General features: G+C 39.8%; 1 protein-coding gene across 7 annotated transcripts in view; it reads right to left on the reverse strand.

The window, feature by feature from the left end:
* NCKAP5 (NCK associated protein 5) overlaps positions 1-27193 on the reverse strand; it is a 378350-nt gene that overhangs the window by 337235 nt on the left and 13922 nt on the right. For 3 of the 7 annotated variants that reach the window (XM_030952070.1, XM_030952063.1, XM_030952066.1), the window contains one exon: positions 14215-14330. The exons of 2 other annotated variants lie outside the window; for them this stretch is intronic. The gene's annotated coding sequence lies outside the window, so the exon portion shown is untranslated. Of the gene's footprint in view, positions 1-14214; positions 14526-15083; positions 15384-27193 lie in introns of those variants that run through there. 2 more of the 7 variants (XM_030952065.1, XM_030952064.1) reach the window with 2 other exon arrangements.

Raw genomic sequence — 27193 nt, forward strand, 5'->3', positions numbered from 1 at the left:
CAAACACAGCACTGCTGTACCATTCTGCCTATATACCTAGATATTGACTGGCTTTGGAATGTTGCATTAAAAAATGTGTCAAGTGGTTCTGAAATATCTGGGCAGAATAATATTCTTTTCCAGTTCTTTTTTTTTTTTTCTGTGAAATGATTAATTTTCATACACCTCAAATATCTTACAGTCTCTAAAGCTCTTAAAAAGTTTATTGGAACTGTACAGGCAGTGCCTAGAGTCAACTGTGCCCTGTAAGTTATTTTGTGACCCAAAACACTCCTAAGCCAGTGGTCCTATAGTTCTGACTGGAGACTTTCCAGCAGTCATAGAACCACAGAATGGCTTGGGTTGAAATGGACCTTAAAGATCATCTTTTTCTGACCCCCACACCACGTGTAGGGATGCCACCCAACTAGACCAAGTTGCTTCAAGCCCCATCCAACCTGGCCTCAAACACTGTCAGGGATGAGGCATCCACAACTTATCCACCACCCTCTGAGTAAAGGAATTCTAACACCTAACCCAAATCTCTCTTCTTTTAGTTTGAAAACATTCCCCCTTGTACTACCACTACCTGCCCATCACATACCAGGCCATGACAAAGAAGCCCCCCAAAGAAGTGTGGGAAGGAGCTAGACAAGGAACCTTCTCACCTTTCACCATTCCATGGCAGGGTGTTGGACTAGATGATGTCCTAACTATTCCAAGATTCTTTGATTTTTTGTGATTTTAATGAAGTACAATGACATTGACGCATGGCAGTCTACAAAGGGTTGTCTCATTTCAGAGCCAAATGCTGTGGATCTCTCCCACCCTTGCTTTTCCCTCAGAAGGGAATCAGTAGAGCACATAGGAAGGTCTCATGCAATTTTTGACTGGTGATCACTTGCAGCAAAGAAGAGACTCAATAGCATCTTCTAGAAACACAACATTTGAAAGAAAACATGCCAGGTCTAAATTTCGCCATGTTTCAGCCACAGTTTGCAAAACATATTTATCCTTTCTTCATGCAAAGTAATCTTCCATTTATTCAGCAAACTAAACAACCAGTAAAGCTTTCTATTGCACTGCTCTGAGGATTTAAACAAGTTAAGATTAAGGGCTTAAATCCAGCAAACCTATCACTGTGCTCAAAATAATACCAGGAATTTCAATACATGAGAAAGTAAAGAATACGGCATTAAAGATGTTATTACTACGACAGCTGTCAAGATGAATTGCATGAGAAGCATTTAAAAGATTTATATCTCAGTATCTCACCAGGTTAATTAAATGGATGCATGCATTCATTTAAGAGGATAAGGTGGGTTGCAGTGACATAAAATGAGAGGGCTCAAGATTATATTCTTTCAGCATTAACAGGAACGGGTTGAACCAATATCATTTCCGTATTCTGTAATAAGCATGATTCATCCATTGCCATTTTCAGCTCTCATTTTCTTTCTGGCAGAAGAAAAAAAGACGATGAACACTTATAGACTAACATAATCAAAGCTTTAACCTTTTCAGTGTTTTCTATTTGGATTGGCTGTCCATTTTTATCATAGGATTTCAGGGCCATGCCTCGGGGAGGAGAGGAATCGCCAGTAAATTACACCAAAGAATGTTGAAAGGTCAAAGGATTACCCTTCCCTGTTTGCTTTTATGAGACATATGAAGCATTCATATCATGCAATAAAATTATCAAGACAAAAATGATGAAAGATAAGCAGATAGAATGCATGGATCTGTAGTCAGGACAGCAGGGGAAGAAAAAGGAGATATTATAGTGTTACCATCAATAAAAACCAGATTATGACAATGGTGTTTCTGTATCCTTAGCTTTTGCACTGAAATCAAATCCTTCAGAACACTGTAAGACCTGTAACCAAGACAGAGATATCCAAGCATGACTGAGGCTATTCAGGCTGAAGGAAACATTAGATCCAAAGCTCCCACTTCCTGGCTCAGCTTCTAACCACCTATTATTATATATTATTTATTACCAAATACTATTATAAAATATGTGAAATAGGTTATTATGTGGTAAACACAGACTCCCTTAGTCACTGAGCTTCTTTCAGCAATGCAAGGATGTTAACCTGCAAAAGGCATGTTCTGAACATATCAGCAGCTGCCTCTGGGGGTTTCAACACACATTTGTCTCCCCTGGGAACCACAGCTGAGCTTAGTCAGAAATAGTCAGTTCCAGCCACCTGCAGAAGCTGAGCTCCAGGACCCGAGGAAATTTCACTGTTACTGTTCACAGACCTACAGGGTAATGTGGTGATTTCAAGGCTCAAAAGCAAATGCCCCATTTATATCCCAATAAAGACTCCTCTGACATCAACTAGATGTAACCTCTAACCTAGTACATCATTAATAAGGTTAGTTATTTCTCATGGTAAAGTGGCTGGTTGGCAGCAGAGACTCAACAAAAATCTCATCAAACATTGAATTACAAATCTTCTTTAGAGACAGTGACATCCAGTTCATCTAATATGTTCCAATACTCAGAAAAATTAAATCCAGCATCTGAATCATTTTGATAGACAACTAAATGGAGAAAAGAATTTTAAACACTTAGTCAAGTTCTCTATGTTTTGCTCAGTTTGATTTTTGTTTTCTTCTCATTTTTCTTTTATTGGTATAAATCAAGGCACTGCTCAAGAAAGTCCAAGAATTTCAGACCTACATCTAAGATCTGTATCAGGGTCTCTGTTGCAAGCAATGGTGGATTGCCAATTCAGTTTTTGAAACTGGAACTAGGAGCTTTTGAAATGTGCCTAAAGATCCCTCCCTCTCTGAGGCAGATGCACTTCAGTCAGCATCTCTTTTGCCTGCCCATCTGTTGTAATCATAGTCCAGAGGGACCACTAAAAATCATCAGTTCATTGTGTGCACTCCACCCCTCCCACCTGCACTGCTAAAAGAGATGATGATGTCTGTGATGGTCACAGTATCCCAAATAAATGCAACTCCTTTTGGTCCTCCTTGCCAGCAGAGATTAAAGGAATAAAAGATCATTTATTTAATGTGGTATTCCAGCTCAGTGGAGATGAAGAATTATTAAATCATCTTAACATAGTGTTCAGACATCTGGTTTTACTCCTCTGAGCACTGGGTAACACTTCAAAATGTTCACATGGCTCAAAGGAAAACTCCCTGTAGAAAGTAACTATTGTAAAAAATGTTTCCTTAGTTACTAGTAACATGTTCAGTATCCAGCTCTGTGCATCCTTAGATAACCAAACTCATTTGCATCAGAGGGAAATGTCAGTGTCTAGGCTGCAGAATTTGCTCCTAATGAATCTGGGGATTTGTGGGTTGTAACACAGTGTCTCACATTTCACCTTGCTGTACAGACACTCCCAGTGGGCCAGGGGCTGTCCTTACATTACAGGCAATAACCTCCTGATGAAGGCATTAGTTCAATAACAGCCCAGAAAAGAAGGTGAATCAAGTTCATAATCCCATTATGTCCTGTGAAAAATAAAGGAACATAAGGTACAGTGAAATACCTGCCATCCCTCTGTGACCTGGGAAGGGGCAGCTGAGAAAGGGCTCCACTCTGGCATTTGCATAATGTGAAAATATCTCCTCCACCCCACCATGACTAAAGTCCACCCTGGGGAAGAACAAGAGGGGAAAGAGCACTGATCTCCTCCAGCCAGACCAGAACTGAGCCCCTGGTTTGAAGGGATGGACTAGCAGGGAGCACAGCAAGAACACACAGCCCTGGCCAGCTGAGCAGGTCCAGGTGCTCCCCACACAGAACACCATGCATATTTCTATCAGAGAAAATTCATGCTTTACTTATTTTCCTGTGCTAATGCCTTCAGAGCTCTGTAAATCTGTGCAGTTAGGACAGCTACAGCTCCTTGGACTCTGCAGTCAACTCTGTTCACTGCTATGGACAAGACACAAGAGACATGGTACCAGAGCAGAATTTGGAGGTGCTACAACTAATCTAGCTCCCATAAGAATGGGCACTGAAATCCTTCAGCTGGTTGCCCACCTCTTCAGCCTTTGCAGAAGTTGAAAGTCTACTCACATTTCAGCTGACCTAACGCCACCTAAGGATGACCTGAAAGAATTCAGCTCCAACTGTCATGCATGCTTCAGCAGTGTCTGTACTTCATGGTCACAGCAGAAAGGTGACAGGGTACAACTCAGCTCTACCACCTTCAGGTTTTTTGTGGGACGTATTCCCTATACACTGATGAGAATATATAAAGAAAAACCCCAGGGAGATATCCTAGCTGATATAAGTTCACTTTATTCTTACACAGCAGAGCATGTAGGACTGTGGGATATCAAGACCATAAAACTGAAAGGAATTGATACACATTGATTAAATCCACCTTCAGCTTATGGCCAAGAAAACTATCATGGAAACATTAAAAGTGAATGATGTTCTGTCTTCATGCATATTTTCTTAATGGTGACAGAACACTGCACAGTGCTGGCATACCAAGCAGCCCTCCACCTCTTATCCCTGCAATTTTAGAATAATCTCATCTCTGTTGCAGAATTCAGCCTGAGCCAAAAGGATAGAGACAAACTTTATGGAATTCATACAATTGCAGCAAAGACGATTAAAGTATTGACTTGGTGGGGAATGAATAACCAGTCCCTTCATAGCAGCTTTAAACAATGACAAAGAGGAGACTAAAACGTCAAGGAATGACCATCCACACAAGTTTGAGGGACATATCCTAACAGTAGGGACAGCGAGAAATTGATTAGGTTTATTGATGGTAGGCTGAAAAGAAATAAAGCAGGGGAAATGATGCTGAGTACCTGAAGAAATCACCTAAAGTGAAATCCAATGTAGAGAATCAAAGGAACGTTTGTCATATGAAAAGATTGGGCAGGATGAAGTACAAAAAAAACCCAAAACACTGAAAGTGAGAATGCTGCCAACCCTGATGAGGATGAAAAGCCTTTCTTCTCAGCATCTCTGTACTTTGCTGCAGTTCATCCACATTAAAGACAATTAAAGGCTTTTGCATTTGAAAAAATGTTACTCCATCCTTCCTCCCCATGCCATCAGCTGCTGGCAGTGCTTATTCCAGTTCCTCAGTGTGAAGACTGTTTGTCACACACTGATTTCTAATTTCTCCATCTGCCAGAAATGTAATAAAAATGTAAATTAAAAAAATAATAATTAATTTCCTACTTAAAAGGTTCATAGCTCATCTATGTTTTATGTCATTCTCTCAGTCTTTAGCTCACCTGTGCTCAATTCTATCAAGTGAAATGTCAGTGCCAATACAGACTGCCATCACAGACAATAATCCAACACTCTGGGATTATGGATACAGTACTATCCAGAAAATATTAGAAAGAAATGAGCTATACTATTAGGATTCCTTAATCTCACTCTCAAGCATCTGTCCATTTTGAATGCAAAATAAAAACAGTCCAACTACAAAAGAAAAAAAAAAACAAAACAAAAGGACACAAACCAAACCAAAACTACTGGCAATTTTTAAGTCAGTTATTCACTAAAATCTGAAAGATGTCTTTGCTTTTAGAAACAACAGTTGGGTTGGTACAGAATTTTTCAACCATTTTTTTTTCTATAGAATTCATGTAACGACTCCAAGTGGATAATTTTTACCTAGATTATTTCTTGGAAGTAATGCTATGCAGATTTAAAGAAAGCCTTTAAGTGTATAGTTTACGCACCTCTCTAGACTTGCAATAACCAAAGTTATTCAATATTACTATTTAGCTCAAAATTCAGCTGAGAAATAAAGAAATAAAGAGAAATAAAGAGTATGGAAAAGTGTTAATACACTTGCATGTTCTAAATGATCCACTGTGAATTTGAAGACTAAATATAACCTTCAAAAGTTTGGGGATTTTTCTACATAAGGTTTATTAATTCAGGGTGGATTGGGAAAAAAACTGTTTGGAGTATAAGCACGGAAGAAAATAATCTGCTTGGTTCATTTCAGGTAAACCCTAAATTTTTGCCCATATTTTGAGTTGGAGATTTAGAAAATTCAGTGACTTCTCCCGTCTCTGCTTCTCCACTGCCCTGTGAAGGTAGAAATATATGTGTCATTTACTGAATAAATCCTCTTTGTCAAAGACTTTAATAGTGAAACTTTCTATTAGTGCTGCTTCTCTGTGTCATTACTTTTCTCTGTCTACCAGATGTGCACATCACTATAAACTCAGAGGAATAATCCTCTCCAAACTCTGCTCTGTGCAGTGGAAGACACTCAGTTTTCATACACATCTTTGCTGTTCTGTCAAAATTAATTTGATGGGAGAAATTCAGCTAGAACTGAATTAAAGCCAACAAAGAAAAGATTCTGCCACCAAAAGCAGCTACACAGGTGAGACAGATATCCTCAACTCCCTTCACAGATTTAAACCCTTCTTCCCTTTAGGGGAAACTAGGAAGCATTAAAGCAGCATTAAAAAAAATAATTAGGGCAGGCCCATATTTTTCTTTAATAGTGGAGGAATTAAGCAGGTTGCTGCAGTCTTTAGTGCTGTTCACCTTTGATTTTCCTTGCTGGCTCACATTAATATTACCTGCAGCTACTGGAGAGAGTAGAAACTCTGAATGGGACTCCAGGAAAGGGAAGAAAAAAGAAGCCAGGTGGGGCCTTCATGGGACTTCTTGCCTAAAGGTGTGCCCTAAACACACAAGTTTCCCATCCTTCCCCCCTTCTTGGATGAGAATCCTGTGAGTTAAATCTCTACCTCTGCTTTTCCTCACAGCTGGCTGAGCCACAACATCCAAGCTGAGTGTGGCAGGAGCTAAAGGGATCTGTCCTCAGCTGGGGCTGGTTAAGCCAGAGACCTCAGGAGGGGTCTCAGTTCTGCTTCCCAGAGTTATAAACTCTTGAACTCTGCATCCAAGCTCAGAATCCCCAGTAACACATAGGATCCAAACCTGGAATTCAGGGAAAGAGGAATAAGTAAAAAAGGTAAAGCATAACTTGTTTTCAAACGAACAGCCAGTGGGTAAAATTGACATTTCAGCATTTTTCTGGGGAGACAGGACCCATCAGTAAGATTTGCTTCCTGCCATGAGGAAAAGCCTGCCTAGGGTTTGTGGCTGTGTACCTTACACAGGTTCCCAGGCCTGCACCCAAAACTATCATCTAGGTGATAAATTCTTGGCAATGTCTTATTAAAGCTTTTTCTTGTGATGGGAGAATTTTCTGGTAATCAAAAAGAAAAGCAATTCACTTAATTAAAGACAAATAGGTAACTATAAATGACAGAACTGGTTTGTCATGAACATCAGGATGCATTCCCAATCAATAGCATCAGGACAGAATTGCAGCTTAAGGGAAGGATTTTACTAGTTTTAGCAAAGCACATCATGAAATTCCAGACATGTCTACAGAATGTCAAGTAGAGAGACAAGCAGAATGGTCAACCTGAGGCCTTGTAGATTGTACTATCCTTGTCAGACTTTTGGTGCTCTCTTTCATTTACTGTGCAACCTCAAAATCCAGATGAAGATATTGGTCTCAAAAGTTAGAGCTAATAGGCAGTGACATAACAGAGAGCTGTTTATTAAAATGTTACACCGGGTTTCATTTTAATTCTTTCCTTCATAGCAGCAGGCATTAAAAATCCTTAATGACTTAGCTGAACTTTTAATAGTTTGTAGAGTTTTTCTCATATGTAACTACAATGAGAACCTGGGCCTTTTACCTCCAGCATAATATGGGGATTAGACAGGTTTCATTATTGATAATTAGGATTTTAGCATTTTACCTCTGGATTGGTGTTTCAAACTCAGATAAGGTTGATATTGAATAAAAGTGATTTCCATTAGCTGGCTGGCTGCTCAGTGACCTCTAAGAAATATTAGAAGTTGGTAGTGGACAGGTGTCTATATGATTAAAATACACTTTGCAAGCACAGTTGGCACCCTGGAATTTTCTTATTAAGAATCTATAATCTGCTCCCCCCAGCTCATAAATTCAAAGTATTCAGGGGCACAGAGATATCATTTAAAGACAAGGAGGAATACAGTGTTCTTTGCTAATCTCATAAAAAAAGTACCTCTGTTTCTAGAGCAGTTTTGAGTCCCCGGACAAATGCTTTTGTGCACTGCAAAGATTATCAATCACACTATTAAAATTCATTAATTACACATTAGGTACCAGCATTAAAAAAAAAAAACCTAAAGTACTGTAGGTTCTCTATCAAAATCTCACAGCCAGCACCATGTATGGTGTTCACTGTAAAGAGAAGAAAACACGCAGCGCCCACGAAGTAGAATCATAGAGGGTGTCCCACATATGCATGAACCAACATTAATTGAATCAATAACCCCAGATATCCACAGAGAACTCAAGTATTTTTGGTACTAAAAAATGCTAAAATGTTTTTGCCCAGAGAAGGTGAGCCCAACCTCAAAAAGAGGTGGTTCTCTGGCTAGGAATCAAGGAAACAGCTTTGTGTTTGAGGAGGATTGGGGAGATGGGCTGGGGAAATGTCAGAATATTTTATGGCTTTTGAATAACCAAGTCCATAACTCGAGCCTCAAGCCTTTAGCCTGTTTCTCTTTAACCCATTCAGAGATTTTGTCTGAGAACATGTGACAAAATATTTTCCATTCATTTTCTTTCTTGTTCCACCAGTTTGGAGCGAAGCAAGTCAGAGCTCTTCAGGCTTAGGCCTTGGGGCAGATGCAGCTCCATAGAACTGAGACTTCCCAAGACTACCATGGAAGCTTTTGTGGACTTATCATTTATTCACATCTGTGCTAATGAAGGAAAGTAGGAGAACCTTGTACAGAATCCAAACTGGGAAGGACACTTTGGTAGAATCAATCCGCAGCAGTTTAAATACATGTGCAAGATGTTTCACCCCTCTGAAAAGGAACATTGTTTGGTCTGGCCCTGTTCAAGATGCTATAAGATTTATAAGAACATAAAACAACAGTTGCTAAGTTGGCACTGTTGTGCTGTAGGGGAAGGACTATGGATCCATCCAAGAGCAGAGCCCCCGCCTCAACATGGGAACAAAACACAGACGAGATTAATTAGCTCAATAACAAAGTAATCTTAATTTTGTGAAAAGGTGAGTGAGATGAACCTCATAAAAAAACCCCACAGTTTTCTAACAGTCCTACTAGGAAAGTCTTACTAGAAATTTCCTCCTAGGAATTTTCTTCTTAAACTGATTTTCTCAGCCACTAATTTCCTCTGCAAGTGGCAACTGAAATATAGGGACAAAACCACTGCTAAGCAACTCAGCATTTACCCCTCCAGCCTTCAGTTTAAATCCATTAAAAAGAGTCTGCATTTTACATATATTTTAGATGGAGTGGTTAAAGGGAAGAGGAAGATCAGGAATGTGTGCAAAGCAAGTATTCACGCACCTGTTTTTAACACATTTCTGGCACATTGTCCAGCAGAATAGCAATAACCTGCTCAAACTGAACCACAATCACAAAAAGTTAAAAACTGAAGACAGCACTGTTAACAAATTGCAGATGCATGAGACTCATCCAGAAAGACCTCACAAATCAGCAATGAGAGGAAGACAGAGCAAATCATGCAGAAACTATTTAATCAATGAGTAAAGACAATTATAACATCTGTTAATCTTTTGTGTAGGTTATAATTAGATGCTGAGGAGGAGTAGCCTTTAAGGGGGAGGCAGTGAATCCTTTAACATCTGCTAGAAGGGCAAACACTGTGCAATAAATGACTTTAAATGCAATCAGCAAAATGAGAGCTGAGCAGAGTTCACAAAAGGCCTGTATAAAAGATTGAGGATAACAAAATATTTTGCCAAAGGTCAACTCCTGCAGCACTAGAGCCTGAATAATGAGTTCTAGTTTATAGGCCACATCAAAAACAAACGTGATTGTACCTCTGAAAAACAATTCTTTTCTCATTTGTGTCATTATGGCAAAAGCACATGCTGCTGCTGTATATCACGTCAGCTTAATGACTTATTAGGGCTCTATCTATCAACCTTGAACAATTCAGAATAAACAGGTAGGTGTGATGTATTTTAAAGGCCAGAATTCAGTCTGATTACACTGACACAGAACTGCATCTCACTGTAAAAGTGATGTGATTCTGATTTTAAATAATTAATCGTTCAATAGCTTCTAAAAGATCTAATTATTACTCATTTTGCTGTTGAAAACAACCATATGCTCCAAGCTGTTCCTCACTGAAAATGTGAGTCCAAGAGGGAGGTGTTTTATCCAGTTTAACACGGCCCTCTACTGGCAAAATAACCCCCCAAAATCTTACCACAATGTACCATTTCATCAGATCATTTCAGAGCAGCAGCAAAGATGCTACATTTTACAGCAGTCACACCAAATCTTACAAGATAGAGTAGAGCAGAGTTTTAGGACTTTGCATAAATTAAGTCATCATTTAATCTCTCCGGAATTCCCTTGAGGAGAGCATTACTTCCCACCAGATGCAGCTCTGGCCATCAACTGAGCACTGAAAAAACAAGCCAAGTGCTCATATCTAGAGGAGTAAGTAATTTTAGAAACAAATGCAATCCTTCTACTTTTTTCAAGTTATGCTGTGTTCCTTAAGGATTGCCACTGATTCCCCACAGGATTGATGCACATATGTGATTTCAGTTTGCACTATTAAGTAATATTTAGTATAGGCAAAACAAGCATAATAGAGCCCAGCTGCCAAAAGGATACTGTTTGAAACACAAATACTAACTACCACCAAAAGCTACTTCACTGCAAAAGAATTCCTGCTTCCTTCTTTTCTCTCCACCATTGCTGAAAATCCACAGTGATGATTCAATACAGCTTCAATCAAAGTGAAGCAGAGAATGAAATTTGCCTCTGTTGTTGCATGTGGTAATTAACTCTTCCCTTTTGTATTATGTCTGAGCAACAAAGAAACAAAAGGATATGGTAAAGTATTGAATTTAACAATTTAGATAACGATGAATTATAATAATCAATTAGCATTGTCAAAGAAAATAATTTGTGACATGCATTTGATTCTGTCCAGACCTATTGTGTGCACACACTATCCAAGGCTGGTTTGACTCTGAAAACAAATAGGCTTGTCCTGTGGAAACCTTATCAAACATGCAGTTTAACAGTGGCATTTACTCTTGCTGTGTGTCAATATTAATAGACCATATTTCAGCAACATAATTTTTATCCACTGCTTTATAATCCAACCTGCTTTTCAGGGTCTGCATCATTCATAGCCCATAGGCAATGTCACAGTCCGTTTCCAGAAGCCATTGCCACTGTACAAACCCCATTTATCTGATCCACCTCAAAGCCAAGCAATGGGCACAAAAAAAGATTTCTCAGTATTTTTCACATAATAGCTATCTAACTTTTCATCCTGAAAACATCATGACTAATTCATGTAACCATCAGGGGAAACCTAATGTAATTCAGGTTCCTGCATGCTGCACAAGCAGTATCAGTAAACATTACAGAACAGAGAATTACAAGTGTTAATGGCTCATGTTCTATTTACATTGTACATTTATCCTGTTTCAGTAATAAAACAGCATATTACATGCTTTAACATCTGAAGGTGTTCTGGCAGCTTTGGCATGGATTTTTCTTCAGCATAACTGCAGTCGTGCCAGGAGCTGAACACGTGCAGAGCCACACACGAGCTGCAGAGCATCCTGCTGCATTTGGCCTGGCTGCACCGTGCTGAGCTCCTCAGCCAGCTGAGATTCCCTTTGACACCTTTGTTCCGTGCCTTTTATCCAACCCCAATCCCACTTGTCAGATGATTACAGGCTGGAGTCTGCTCTTATTCCATTTCTTTTCAGATGGTGAGAAAGCCCAAAGAATTGACATTCTCTTGGCAATTGTCCCTCTTAATGCCATCCCAGAATATTATCAGATTATACTCTGTATCTTTGGGCAGATTTCCCAGGAAAAATCCAACCAGGGGATCCCTTGGCTGAAAAGTGAGCTCAATCTATATCCTAATTTGCTACATTGGTATATAGGAAAGAAAATGTAAATGTGAGAAGGAAAATGCAAAAGAGGAAAATGAAAATTGGATGCCCACGGGCTCATCAGGTTTTGAGTGTCTGCTTCTGCTTTTAAGGGAATTAACGGAAGATTAGCTCATGACTAAAGTGGAATTGTACTCTCCTGCTTTGCATTTACTGGGGCAGATTTCTACTTTCATAAATCTAAATCCCCTAAACACTTATACACAATTCATGTACAAAAACAATACCATAGGAACCCATGAAGTTTTCTGTAAAAGCAGTAAAATTCACATTTTTCAGATTAAAATTTGCTTTTAAAATTAAAGTGAGAAAAATAAGCGGAACCCGAGTAGGGACTTTATTCTCACTTTGTTCTAATTATTTTGAAGATTTATTTTGAAGGCTTTTTATTTGCCAAGAATATCTTTGTAAACTTTGCATATATACAATGTATACAAATATACAAAGAGATCTATACAATCTCTTTGTATATTTTCTAACAATATAAAGTAAACTTTGAAAGTGTAAATAATCAGTTCACAACAGTAGATCATCTTTACTGACCACAAGGTGACAGAGGAAAGACTTGCTCTCAGGAGTCACTGATAGGGATCAAACCCATTCCATCTCCCCAAAGCAAAGCCTCTATCATAACTCTCTGCTCTTCACTCTTGCATTTGGCAGAAGTTTCTGAGCTACAAAAACACCTTTTAAAGACCATATAAACTTTTTCATATTATTTCTGAAAAACGAGGATGAACACCTGAGGAATAAAAATATGCTCTTATTTACAGACCCATTTGAAACACCAAAAGCCTTTGCCATTCCCATGGTATTAATGCAGAGCTAAATTTAGGTTGGTTCCCTCCACCCCCCAGGAGAATATGCTTCCATTGCAAAGACAGAACAACAGCTCCTGAATTGCATAGTATCTCGACATGCCAAGCCACATTATAGCATCAAAAAGAAGAGCTGGACAGTTTTGATCTGCTGTAGAAACAGGGTCACTTGAGAGGGGCATCTGCAGTTGTAGCCCCGCTGACCTTAATAAGAAGCCCCAAAAAATCTGTTGCTGGGTGGGACTGAGAGGCCTCGTACATAAAGTCAGTAGCAAGCAAAGCAAACCAAAATAAATAGTGATAATTCATGAGGAATCCTTCCATTCCTATCTGATTGATTTGTACTGACTTACCCTCACATACTTGCCAATCATAATGTTCTGATTTCAGTCCTCAGAAATGTGCTTTGTCTTCACAAAGACAGATCGTTAAACAGAGGTAAACAGTAATAAAAAGTTCCTCATACACTGTACTGTGATTAGGTTACATCCTAGAAAAAGCCTCTACAACTGAAATTACAGTAATTTAGAATGGGCTTCTGGTGAAAGATTGAAATGAGAAGCAAGAGACCTGGGGTTTGTTACCAGCTTTTGAAGTGGGTAAACTATATTTTAATAAACCACATCTATGGACCAGTTTATTCCTCTGTCAAACACAGATAATTCCATGCCAACCACAGCTAGTTGTCCTGAAAATTAGTTAATCTCTGGTCAGAAACACAGGTGTGTCCCACAAACAGCAGTCAGCACAAAGTTTTTCACAGCAGATACCAGAATGGTAGTTTTTCTGCTCTGATAGTTCAGGGTGTGATGTGATTCCTAACATAAACACTAAAAACAAAAATTACAGTGTCTCATATAATTGAGAATTCATTCTATCCAAAAGGTATCACATTTCAAAGCACTCTATGATTCTCTCTTTTAAACTTATACACCTCCAGAACTTGAGCTAAAAGTGAAAAATAATCAAGTTGTATTTGAAATAAATGCTTGCATAAGGAATTAAATAATTTTAAAATAAAACTGTACTAAAAAATACAATGAATTTATATTAAAAAATCAAATATATATTCAAATAAATATATTCAGATAAACATAAGATTATTCAAATAAAAATAATTAAATTACAAAAGAACAATCTTCAGACAGTCCGGGTTTTGTTCAGTTAATGACAGCACTCAGAAGACTTTTAAGAATGTTAAAGTTTCATCACTTAAATTAAGAGAGAGACACTTCAGTGCAATCTCATACAAACAAAAGCCAGAATGAAGTTTTCATTTGTCCTGAACTGCAGTCAGATGCATGGCTGTAATTACTCCTAACAACTACATACTTGCTGCTCTTTTAATTAAAACAAAACTACAAATAGCAATGCTGACACACTCCTAGAGAAAATAAGCTTTACAGAGATGATAAAAACACCAAAACAGCAAAAGCCTTACTTGCAGCAGTTCAGTCAAAACATGCCAGCCCTGGAGAACTCAGAACCGTAAGAAGTCTTTGCAGTCCAGAAATTCTCTTGAGTTTATCCAGTGTTTATTTACCAAGCTTTAAAAGTCTGTGGTTAGAAGAACAGAGTTAGCTTTCTACACCCTGCACAGCACCAAAGTCCTTCAGTAACAGCAGACATGAAGTTTGCTGATAGTTGGGTTTGCTGCTGCTGTGTAGTTGCTCAGTACTTGTAAATACAAGCTCTGTGGACAAAGTCCCAAATGACATCACAGGCAGCTGCTTATTGTTGAGTCTTTATTAACCGACTGTCAAAAAAGAAAAGCGAGGAGGAAAGAAAAGCCCAAACTATCTTCCCTGCAGCACAATTTGCATCTTAGTAGGAGTTGCAGTGCTACACATATAAATACTTCTGTTTACCCAACTGATGTTTTTCTAGAATGAATTAACAGAGTTTGCAGGGAAAGCAGGGAAGTAAGAAAAACTTAAACAGCTTTGCCACGTGAAGAGCACAAGGAGAAAAAAAAGGAAAAAAAAAACCACCAGCACTGCCTTTTTCACAATTTATCACTGAATTCTCCTAATTCTATTGTTTATTTAATAATAGGGGTACAAACCTGCCTGGATTTTAAAGCACAGAGCAGAGGACTTTAGCAAGTTGAAATAAAAGTTTCAACTCATTCCAAACTTGAAAAGTTACAGAATTACAAACTATAATCTTTGCAAGACTTAAGACAGCTCAACTTCAGTAACAATTCACTTCGAAGAAAACCCTCTTACTTTCCAAAGATGAAAATACAAGAAAGCAGGAAACAGCATCAAACATGGTTATTCACAAGGTGCTAAGGGCATAAATACTGACCTTTCCTTCTCAGAGGGGAGGTACAGCCTAAGCAGCACTGTGGAGCTCAAACACACTCAGCTCCCACCGAGGCACGGGGTACTCACTGGAGAACTAGTCCAGCTCCTAATCTGAATCTCTGTCACAGAGTTCCTGCTGAAAGAGAGGGGCTGGGACTCTGCGCCTCGATTTCTCAGAAGTCAGTCCTTTCAAGTCAGAACTTCAAACGCTGAAAGAGCACCAGCAAGGCTTGTGACAGACTGAGCTCTCTTATCTGTGCACGTTTCCACACGAAGAGGTTCAATATTGGAAACACCTGGCCACTCACATCCAAACACCCTAAACTGTTCCACAAACAACAAAACAAGCGAAACTTGAGCTCAGGGATGAGCGGAAGCCAAGTTTTCACTGCTTTTTTAATTGCTACACATAAAAGCCTCAACCCAAATTCTGCCTGTATTTACAGAGAGAAAACCAATCTTGGGTCAGATCCTCGGCTGCTGTAAATCAGGCTAGATGCAATTACATACCTGAACAAGAGCAGTCAGCTGCAAGCTAAAATCCTGCTTTTAGCCTGAAAGAGTGCCATTAAAAACATTCGTGTGACCTTAATAACAGAGTGCCTGGTTTTCTTGGTGCTTGCCCTGAGTGGCAGCAATACCCTGCTGGCACAGTGGTGCTGAGTGCATTGCAACTGCTCATGCAGGCAATTGCTACCTCTGCCACTAGCTGCCTCTAAAATATAAGTTTGTACTTTTGATGGAGATCTTTTGTAAATCCCCTGCATTTATTCCTGTGGCTAATCAGCCTGTAGCACATGAGAAACACCACACTGTGTAACTCTGGGTTATATTTACCTCCCTAGCTCAAACACAGAGGGCTGTGTTCCTCTTCTGTTGCACGCAGCAAGGTATCTTCCTCATTAAGAGCTTGCCAGTCTGATCCAGGAAGTCTTCAAAATACTGTGAGGATGAAGTGGGCTATGGGAGTAATAAGTACTAACACATCATATTGAATCAGATCAATTTCAAACCATAGAGCTTTAGTTCCAGCTTCACAAGGGCCATTTAAGCAAACATGAGCAAGGCCCTGTGCTTGGATACACAGCTCCAGAAGGCTTCTGCTTTTTCCATGAGAAACAAGCCCATAAGATCAGCAGAACAGTTAGATTTTGCTTAAATCTGTCACAGATTAATAGTGCACTTTCTCAGACAAAGGATGAAATTAATTTTTTCTCCTGTAGAAGTAGTTATAAAATTTCAAAACACATTGAAGGTTACATTAAAGCTCTCTTGGTGACAAAACTGGTCTTCTCTGAGACACTAATTCAGACAAACACGTGTAGAAGAAAGGAAGAGAGTACAGAGTCATAAAAGGAAACCACTAGTTTAATTGAAAAAGCCAAGTGCTTAATGAAATAAAAAAGGATGAGCCTTAAGGAAAATTACAGCCTGTTCCTAGGAAGAATTTATATTATTTAGCAAAAGTTAGTGCTTATTTTATTTCCTAGGGTATGTTACTGCATCTCCAGGCTAAGCACACCTGAGTGAGCAGGCCCAGGACATCACACACACAACTCACCTGTCTCTGGTCAGGCAGCACTGCAGAGGCACTGACTTGAGTTGCCTGGAAGCAATTTTTCTGACTTTTTCACAAGTGTGGTTGTTGTAAAAATAAATGCACAGCAAAACGAGTACTGAGATCTGTGGGTTTAACCAGCGAGTTATTCTTCCCAAGAGGAGAATTGCCATGAGGGTGGACAAACAGATTTTGCATTCTTCAAATTACAGCACTTATTAAGGGAGTGGCCATTAGCTCACCCTGTCAGTGCACTTATCCATCTAATTTCTATTCTAAGTCATAAGATATAGCTGCTGGCTGTGCAGATACAACTTATTTTTGGCAGGAATGCCATGAATTTTGGTAGAACAAAATTAACAGCAGAATTCAGTCCCTGACTAGCTGCAGGTTGAGCGAAAAGATAAAGAAGTCAAAGTCATGGGCTGCAGTCATTGCTCCTGGCCTGATGTGCCGTAGGCTGAACTGATTCTTCTATCTGAGGAAATAATTCAGCTTCCTACTGCCTCATTTTTGATGAGCAGACAGGTAAGATGAGACATTACAAACTGATCTAAGGACACACAGATATCAGGAAAGCTTGTCAATTAACCTCTCACAGTATGGCCAGGATCTCATAAAGACCCCTAACACAAAATCCATACTATTTCAGATTCACTGTCCACATCTGACTCTACTTAGTTACTAACTTAAAAAGTTCCTCCTCACTAAAGAATCCAAAACAAGGACATCTTCTTGGAAAATGCAATAGTTGGCTGGGATTGAGTCACCTAAACTGCACCTTTACTTGAAGCATGCCAGAATCCCTGAACTTGTGATATGCTTGCTCACTTCTTACCAGCTCAGGAGCCGAAAACAGCTTGGACCCAAGTGTCTCAAGGTTCAGTCTTTCATCACAGAGAGAGGTGCCCCACAGCCTGAAGAGTTAAAAGGCAGCTGGGAAGAGCTAAGAGCTTTTTCCCTGAGAGATGTCCCAATGTGCTGAGAGTCCTGTGTGGTTCAGTGCAGCCTCAGACAACCAGCCCATGTAAAAGCCTTGTTTTACTCTCTAACCACTGCTGGGGCAAGGACAGACAAGCTGACAGGCTGAAGAGCAGTTTAGTGTAGGGCAAAATTGCAGGATGTTAAAATCCCAACAGATTGTAATACGATAGAATATAAAATCCCAAACTGTTATATTTTTATCCTACAGTAAATACTTAGATCACTGGAGTACAAATTTAAAAATAAAAACCAACAAGTTAAACAAATTGTAGGCTGCAGAATTTGCCCTCTTTGGAGTTGCACATGGTTGGAGGTGTTGAGCTGGTCCCTAAAATATCATGGAAATTTCTCCAGTGTACTGAAGAGCAAAATGTTTTTTGAAAATTACTATTATGTTCACTTTTACCAACACAGCTATGTCTACAAAACATGTGCCTACAAGAACATGAGGTCTCACAAGATAACACAGTAAACACTTTCCTGGGGTAGCTGGCCAAGCAGATAAAAAACTGACAAGCTGAAAAAAGTGAAGAGAATAAAAGGAAGGGTGTGAGGGCAATATATGAACTCAGATACTCAAAATCTGTCAAAAACTGGCCTTCAGTTGAAGCAGTTTGATTGGCTGGTAAGCATTTGATCACAATGATAATTTGGTTTTTAACCTTGCTAGGCGATTTTTTTCAAAGCTTTTTACCTCCCCTGCATGTCAAGAATAGGGAAAAGGTCCTTAGCAAAGGCAGGTTTTGCTGCTGGAGCAAACAATAGCTCTCTCTTCTGTCACATTTATGAATTTAAGCTTCAGAGAAAGCAGCAAATAACATATAACAACAGTAACTGTGTTCAGATTGGCCATTCTGCTACATGCAGGGTTGGAGATATCATCAGTCTGCTTTGTCCTTGCCAGTTGTGCTCTCCATGCCTGGCACTGCCATGCTGCCCTCCCCAAGAGCTCCCAGACAGCTTCTGTAACAACCTGCCTGCTCCTCAGTCCCTGCCACTGCTGCAGCTAAAAAATATTTTATTCTACCTCCTGGAAGGAAACCTTTATTGGAAACCTTTACTCTAACTCACATCCCACACTATGGGGAATCCTGTCCATAAGTGTCAGGATGAAGCCTTGACACTCAATTCTGACACATAGGAAAAAGAAAGAATAAAATGAAATGTTTAATCTAGCCTTTTCAGATGAGCTGAGAGCTAAAATGAGCATATATGATTGCTCCTGCCACAGCAGTGATTTGCAATCAATTTCTAAATCTTTTTCAGTTCCATAACTTTTGCTTCAGTAGAATGCTATGAAAAGCATTCATTGGAGAAAATTGATGGCATATCTTTAAAGGACATTACCTTTCACTACAAATTACCTCATTGTAAAAGACGATATTAAGCAAATCATAAAAAGTTTGTTTTGAGCATTTGCCACTTGAAACTGGAATCAGTGTGCAGAAGCTGAATTTTTGAATTGCAAGGGAACTCAGAAATCTCAGAAATATTGTAAATATGATTACAAAATAGTAGTACATAGGACTGGGTCTCCTTAATTCCAAAGGTTTAAGTCATTATTCATTCTTTGCCTTTCCTGTTGCTTCTGGAATCAAACAATTGATTCAACCACCAGTGACCTTATCCAGAATTAATTGAAATCAATGGCATTAGTGGATTCTGGAGCAGGCCCAAAACCAATGCATGTTGAAGGGCTTTTTATATCCTTAATCACACAAGTAAGCCTCTGCAAATTCAGATTCCAGTGGATCCAATCATTAAATCAGTCCTGCAGTTTTTAACTTCACATATGGACAGAGTTCCCTGCAGGATATTGAAAGTGGTCTCTATTATGAGGAGAAGGTTATTCCCATAATCTATTTCTGATGAAAGCATGTATTTGTACAGGTGTCAGTGATCCAGCAGGGCTGGCAGCTAATGGCAAGGCTGACTAATTTGCACTCTGCTGCTGCCTCCTCGGACATGTCGCTGTGTGTCAGCGGCAGAGGTACCGCCTTGTGAAACACACATTCCTCTGATGCAAGCATCTGGCTTCTTGGCAGCCAAGTCGTGACAGGTTCTGCAGCAGCTGGGATGGCCCCATGCTCTTTCAGATGGTTAAATAGTCTTGTTTTTCAGCCTAGCTGTTTGTTTTCCTGCTGCACTCCTGGACGGAAGCCCATTGGCCCTTTTAATCAATGAACTGGCCATGGGATGGGAGGAATCAGCCACATTTCTGTGCATGTCAGAGCAGAGATTTTTGCCCAGAGACTGCCAGTCCTACAGCCCTGCACTCTTGAATCCATACTTAACCCTGTCCTGCTTCATCCTGACACCTAGCACACCAATATTCAGTCTTCCCAAACTGAAAGAAAACACTTCATCCTTTAGTCATAGGATTTCCTGGATTTCACAGCTCCTGCTTTGTACAGAAGACAGAATTCAGATCAAATAAGAAATACCATTTATTTATTTCATATGGCATTATAAACTGTCCTCCCATGTGCACACACCAGATGGAGATAAGAATCTGGCTGGAAGGTTCAGCCTTACACTGTGTGGCACAGAGGTAACAGCATATCAGATTACTGAGAGAAGAAAACCTTCAGAGAAGATCCCATAAATCTGAAATAAATTTTATTTAAATTGCCTTTAAACATATTATGCAAATCCGCAACATAACGAGCAGTTCTGAGTAATTTCCTAGAATAAATGAACACATGGCACTACTAACACCTAATGTGATAATGCAGTATTAAAAAGAAGTTCTCACAGGGATACCACAAAAATCAAAAGCTGTCATCTGCCTCTCAGCCATTTGTAAGCCATCTCCACCTTTTCACTCTAAATGATAATCTGTCTTTCCTTTTTTCCTATGTACTGCTGCTTGTGGAGGGAAAATAAGTAATGAACTGATTTGGACAGAATACATTTTCCCCTGGCAGGGCTTTACTCTTTGCTCTTGTGCTTACCATCGGAAGCTCTTTTCGTGGGGTAGAGCTACTCTTATTTCCACACTCACCAGAAGTGAGAAAATACACAAAAAGGCCAATTCCTGCCACAGAGAGAGAAGGGAACAAATCTTCCCTGCCATCTCCCTTGGTGTGTTCCATTGATGGCTTGATGAGGACCTAGTAACAAGCTGATCTGTCCTATCACCCACCATTTGCCAAACACACACACACACATGCTGTTAACCAGTTCTAGTGGCCAAAATGATGCCTGTGGAAACAGTACATCAGTGTCACCATGGGCTCCAACCACACCAGGCCACACATATCCAGAGTGACCATAATCAGCACCCAGAACTACCCTGTCCTAAAGGAAGTAAGAAAAAAACAGTCCCAAACCATTCTGAGATTTGTAACTACAACTTAAAGTTCTCTTTGGGTCTTTCCATTTCATCTCCAAAGCAGGGCAGGCAAGAATTGCTTCCAGGAGATGACATAGTAAATGAGAGCTGTAACAACATGCCTGGTTTTAATACCATATAATTCCATACTATGACACACAACATAAATTGATAAAAACTGTCTCATTTTAATAAATGACTGTTATCAAGAAGAAGTGATCTGAAATGCATTGCCAGTATTCTGGTCTCTTAACACCCATAAAATCTGCAGAAAGTTGTTCCATGTCACAGATAAAATGTTCAAGGGTTAAGCTGCTTGCCTAAAGCCCAAGAAAAGACACCAACAGATTAAAGTCTAGGAATTACTGCTCCCAGCACTGTCAATGGAGCCTTGGAAAATACCATGAAGTCTTACTCAAAAGTAACTCAGTGGAAGTTCCTAGGCCTCTCAGCTCTCTCTGGAAAAATCCTGGGTTTTAGAAACTGTACTAATATAGAGAACACACACTGGGATTTCAACAGTATGCTGTGATTACAACTAATAACAGCTAGCAAGACAATGTTCAGGACAAGAGGCCAAAGTGTCTCCTTGAAAAAGATGATGGAAAATCACAAAATTATTTTTGTGAGGAGAAAGTTTTCATAGTCTTCCTTCCAAAAGGAAAAGCCTCCATCCTGTTCCTCTGGATAGAAAAGGACAGGTATATCAAACAAAAGCTGTTCTGGTTTACCACACTGCCTTCTCCACTACAGTGCTGAAGATTTCATTGCGTGCTATAAAGAGAGGAAAAACTCATCTTGTAGTCATATAAACACAGTGAACAACACAGAATAAGTATCAATTACTTTTGCAAGCTCCAGTGATAGCTTCAAACCCTGAGGATAATTTCAAATGGTATGACAAAGACTTCAGTTAGATTAAAACATCAAAAGCAAACTAGCATTCAAAACCAAACAATTTTGTCTCTGCTGAGGAAGTTACAATAAATTTTCTGAACTGGCAGATTTCCCTCCTAGCTGTTCAGCTGTTCCCTTCCCACAGGTAAAATAAGTCAATCTGTTTGAGAAGCCAATTTGCCACCCAGCTTACTTAATGCCACACATTAAAATTAAATGACTGACTAATTTTGTTGTCAAAGAGCTGTTTTAATGGGAATTCATGGTTAAAGGAAACAACCCCAATAGGGAAATAAAATCAGATGATGCTGACTTCCATGTGAATCAGATTTAAATAAAATAACTGTCCAACTTTTGCCTCTTTTTACATGGAACTTTTCTCAAATCCTTCAACAGGTTCCTGCATATATGTCAGTCCCTGTTCAGTTTAATCCCATGATCCAACTTTGGCTCAGTGGTGTCAGTATAAACACAAACAGGACTAACAGAAAACAATAGTTCTGTGACAAATTTTTGCTCATCTGGAATTGAACATGATAAATTCTTGTAGCATACTAGCAAGCCAATGTAGCTGCTTTTTCCATTCCCCTTGTTCCAACATATGTGGCTGTGGAAAGTGCGTGGCAGTGGTGCTGGGTGAATTCACACAGTGCTGTGCAAGGCTTTGCAGAGACATTTAAAGCAGCTTTAAATAAGTTACTTTGGTTCTGGAAAGCACCTTGGCCACGTTAGTTCCCTGCATGGAGCCCAGCCCAGGAAATACCCTTGGCAGAGGCCTAAGGGAGTGTTACAGTCCTGCCCCAGCCCAGGAGCAGCTTCAGAGCCAGCCCAGGATCTCCACACGACACTGCCCTACAACCACAGAAGTAATAAAAGTGTTCCTTTTGCTTTCAGAAAAAGGCAGGAAAATTCTTTATCTTCACAATGTAAGTCCAACCTGAAAAGGCTTTCCTAGTCATGGTGTGAGCTCATTTGATTCATCCTAGAACACCATTCTAAACTGAAAGAATAAAAGTCACTCTGAGGTTGAGTACCACCTTTGAAATGGTCTGTGGGAGCATGAAGCAAGACTCATCTTTGCTCTTTGATAGATGAAGGGCTAAGGCTCAAGCCACTTCACTGGCCTTTGTCTGCAAGGAGTAAAAACCCAAGTGCACCCTGACCAGCACTGCTGGGGTCTGCTCCTCATTCCCTTGATTTCAAATAATCTTAGCAGTTCAGGTGAGCAATGCCTGTTTTCAAAGGCCAAGTAACATGCATACACTCATGGATATACATGTATTAATAACAGGGATTAGCTGCCACTAGCCAGAGCCACTTGCTTACAATATTTGGAATATCCTGAAAATTTGAAGCCTTTACGATTTTAACTCAGATATTCTTGCTCTACTTTATGTTCTAGGTTGCTTTGTTGAATGATTTGGGTCAAGTCTTGTGTGTTGATCTAGAGGTCAGTCATAGCAGACACCTGGAAGAGCTTCTCTGACATCTGCCCTGCCCTGTTCTTGTTTCCTTATTCCTCCTTTTAGAGGAATTTTACAGATTACAGCAGTTCTCAGCATGCAGAAGTGTGTCTTATTCTATATGAGTGGGTGTTATTGTTCATGTGATGCCACAGGTAAATGGACAATTTCAAAGAATTTTAAATAAGGCACATCGTGCACATTGTCTCCAGTTCAGAGCTCTTCCAAATATCACAGAAGTTTGGACAAGAGAAATTTCTGCTGTGCTCTGGTTTTGGCACATGTCTTTTAACAGATGGAAATTATTGTTATGTAGCCTTAGGTCATATCAGGATCTCTTTTCATTTCTGTAATGAGGCCCAATTAATACCTAATACTGACTTTCTGCCACTCAAAGGATTTTAAAATATCAGGATTTCAGCCAGAACTGTAATGCTGATGTGTGCTTTTATGATATAATCTAACTGTAATTACCCAAACCAATATCAACATAATAGTCATTCTTATTCTATAGGAAACTTGGGAATTCCACTGTATTCAAAAAATGCTTACTCTAAAAGAGAAATCTTTTCTCACTCCCATTGCAGGGTCAGCATTTCACCTTATGTGAAGGAGAGTTGCAAATTAGAGAAATTAGGGTAATTATATTGAGCTAGACAGGCTTTGGGCTGGTCTCTTATTTTGCTGCAAAATAAGACAGGACAGGACAGCTATCACTCTGTGCAACCTTACCATGTAGCATTAGAAATATCTGCACTGAGAAGTGGTTTAGAATAGCTATTTTGTAGTGATTTACTGCTAATTTTGTAGACAAAACCCTAAAGCCAGCTTTCTATTTTTAGGGCTTTTGCCTTTCACAGGGTTTTACATAAAATGACAGCAATTAAAAACTTTATTTACAAAATATTCACAGATTACTACTCAATTATAGCTTATTCAGCATGCAAGACCTCCAGGGTTACCACTAGTGAAAAGGTCATGAATGCTTGAAATTTTTTAATTTCCACCTGTGTATCAGAAATTTGGACTGAAGATTGAAAAATTCTGGGCAAATGATAAGATGACACAGAAGTTTACAGTTCAGCTTTTTCTCTTTCTCTACGTGCAGCCCTGGGAACCTCCTGGAATGACTCTCAGCATCTTTGCTGAATCCACAGGACTGTTCATTAACTGTGGTTTCCAGCTGCTGCCCAACATACCACCAAACTTCTCAAATTTCCACCAAACTCAACATCCTGACCATCATACTTGAAACAGATTAAGACAGAATTGGATTGCCCAGATGCATTACGAAAGAGAAACTTACAACCAAGACTAAACTGAATGATACTAAAATATAGTGAAATTAATGCAAATAAGCTTGGTATCTTCTTTCCCCTCCTTCCTTTCTCTCCTCAGAAATATTCAATGACCAGATAGCTGGCAAGATAAACAGTAAATGCCACTGTAACTTAATGGGGGCTGTGTACCAGAAATGGTAAATAAAATGACAGAAGTTGCTTTACATGATAAAATTTTAAAAAATATATTTAATTACTACTGTCAGAAACTGTGCTAAAAATAGGTTCTTGAGTTGCATTTTTTCTACATGACAAATAAATGTAGGAATGCAGCCTTCTCAAGGAACTGTTTGTACTAGGCACTGTATTTCCTCTCCACCCAGCAGAACTTCCAGAAGATCATATGAATTTTGCAAGTATATCGAGGAGATAATAGTTACCACAGGCTGTAAAACTGAAAGATCATAGACATGCAAGTATATGCAGGTGCTACAAGCAAACTACATTTTCTTCCTGCCAAAAAGGCCTCTCTAATCTCCAAGCTAGTGAAAATGTCCTCATGGCTCCAATATTTTCCCTGCAGCCACAACAATTTTTTAAATACATATGCAGCCATTTGATTTTATCCCCTAGAAGAGCAAACCCAGCAAGTGAGAGTGTCCATCAACTCCCTTGAAGTTTACATACATTTTATATACATCTTGCAAATTAGTCTGCATACTCAGGTTCTCTGTATTTATTTAAATCTTACCATCACTTCTCAAGAACGAGAAGGAAGAATGTCGATTTTAGCTCTCCCCAAACTGAGTGGCAAGTCAAACCACATGGGGACATTAAATGACTCCAGGTCACTGCTCCACACCCCTACAGAGTGGGTTTAGTTCAGAAATGTTTGGTGTCAGGAGCTGAAACCACAGTTGCTCATTACCCAAGCAGCAGCTCAGGACGAGACGCCCCGTGTGTGCTGGGTTGGGGATGTCTGGCACCAAGGCACTCGAGCCAACATGGTTTCATTTACTCAAAACAACAGTATGGTCATGCCTTGTACACCTGAAAGCATGGCCCTGCTTCTGTGGGGAATGGCAGTGTTTGGTGCTATGAACTAAAAAAGCATTTGTCCCAAACAATGCCAAAGCAGAGGGGAAGCAGCTCCAGTTCTGACTCTGCTGTCCCACACCTCCTGGCCTGGCTGGGTGGCACTCGGCTTCTCCAGAAAATGCCAAGAACTCACCTCAGAATGATTAATGCCACACCTTCCAACTAGGAGGTATTCATTTTTTACACATACCTACAGAAAGCTGCTGTCCTCAAGTTGTCATACTCTGAAAGCATTTTTGAGGGAAAATAGCGAAAGGCAACAGCAGAGACACTTCCCAAAGAAGATGTTCACCTGCAATATCTTCCATCTGACTTTGCCAGTGCTCGAGCCCTCTAACCAGCCACCTCAGCTCCACAGAAATCTTTTCTGGGAATTACACAACGACCAAGTGCCTGCACCTTACCACAACATTTACTCCTTGCTCGAGAATTTAAGCTTTAATTAAAAGTTTCTACACCTTATGCCTGCAAGGAAAATTTATCAAAACACAAGCAGAACATAAACCTTCAACCTACATAAAGCTTGAGACAACTGCTCAGAAATTCTGTTTTTCTTCTTAGCACTTCACTGAAATGAAATCACAGCATTTCCTAAAGGCAGCTTCACTGAAAACACCGGATTTTTAATAAATATTTAAGTGTAGTTCTCAGGGGGTTTTTGCCACCCTTCCCAAAGCAGTCTACAAGATTTTTGCCTTCAGCTTTGCTGTTTTTCCCCTCAACAATCCCAAAAGAAAATCTATACCTTTTTTGCTATCTAAAACATATTTAAAAGCAAGATATTGACAGACTACAATAAATTGTACCGAGCAAGAGTATAATTATTTATTTAGCAGAGCTTTCCAACAGGCATGTATTGACACATTTGCTTAGGGAAAATATCTTTCTGTCCAAAAAAAAAATTTGAGCTGCAACCAAGAGTTTCAGGAAAGGCTGCAAGATGTTGGGGCTGGGCAAGGACCCCCATGGGGGTACAGCTCTTTTCTCACGAGCTTCTGTGCCACAGACACTGGCACAAAACTGCCTCTTGTCCATGTATTTAACACCACAATTAAAAGATGTTAATGTCTATAGAATCCATTACCTTCCATGGGATTTGGGCATATGTACCACAAGCTGCACCACACCAAGCACCACCACAGGAGAAAGGCCTCCCCAAAGAACATTCCTGAGCAAGACCCAAAGCCAAAGGGGAAACCTCACGCTGCTTGTGGCTCATCCCTGCCATGCAGTGCCATCTCAGACTCCAGAACAACAGTTCCCTGCCTCCAGGGAAAGGCAGACAGACACTTCAGTCATGGCACACTGCAGAAGCCATACAAACCCAGGTTTGTTCCAGGACAAAACCACAGAAGCAGCGAGGCATGGCAGTAATTTCACAAATCCACAGTCACTCATGTCACAGCTTCTCTTTCTACCGAGCCCAAAGCTGCACAGGGAGCTGTCAGCAGCCACAGTCCCTCTCCCCATCCCAGAAATGCTCTCCCTCCTTCTCCC

The sequence above is a fragment of the Camarhynchus parvulus genome, chromosome 7 (genome assembly GCF_901933205.1).
Source record: "Camarhynchus parvulus chromosome 7, STF_HiC, whole genome shotgun sequence".
Lineage (NCBI taxonomy): Eukaryota > Metazoa > Chordata > Aves > Passeriformes > Thraupidae > Camarhynchus > Camarhynchus parvulus.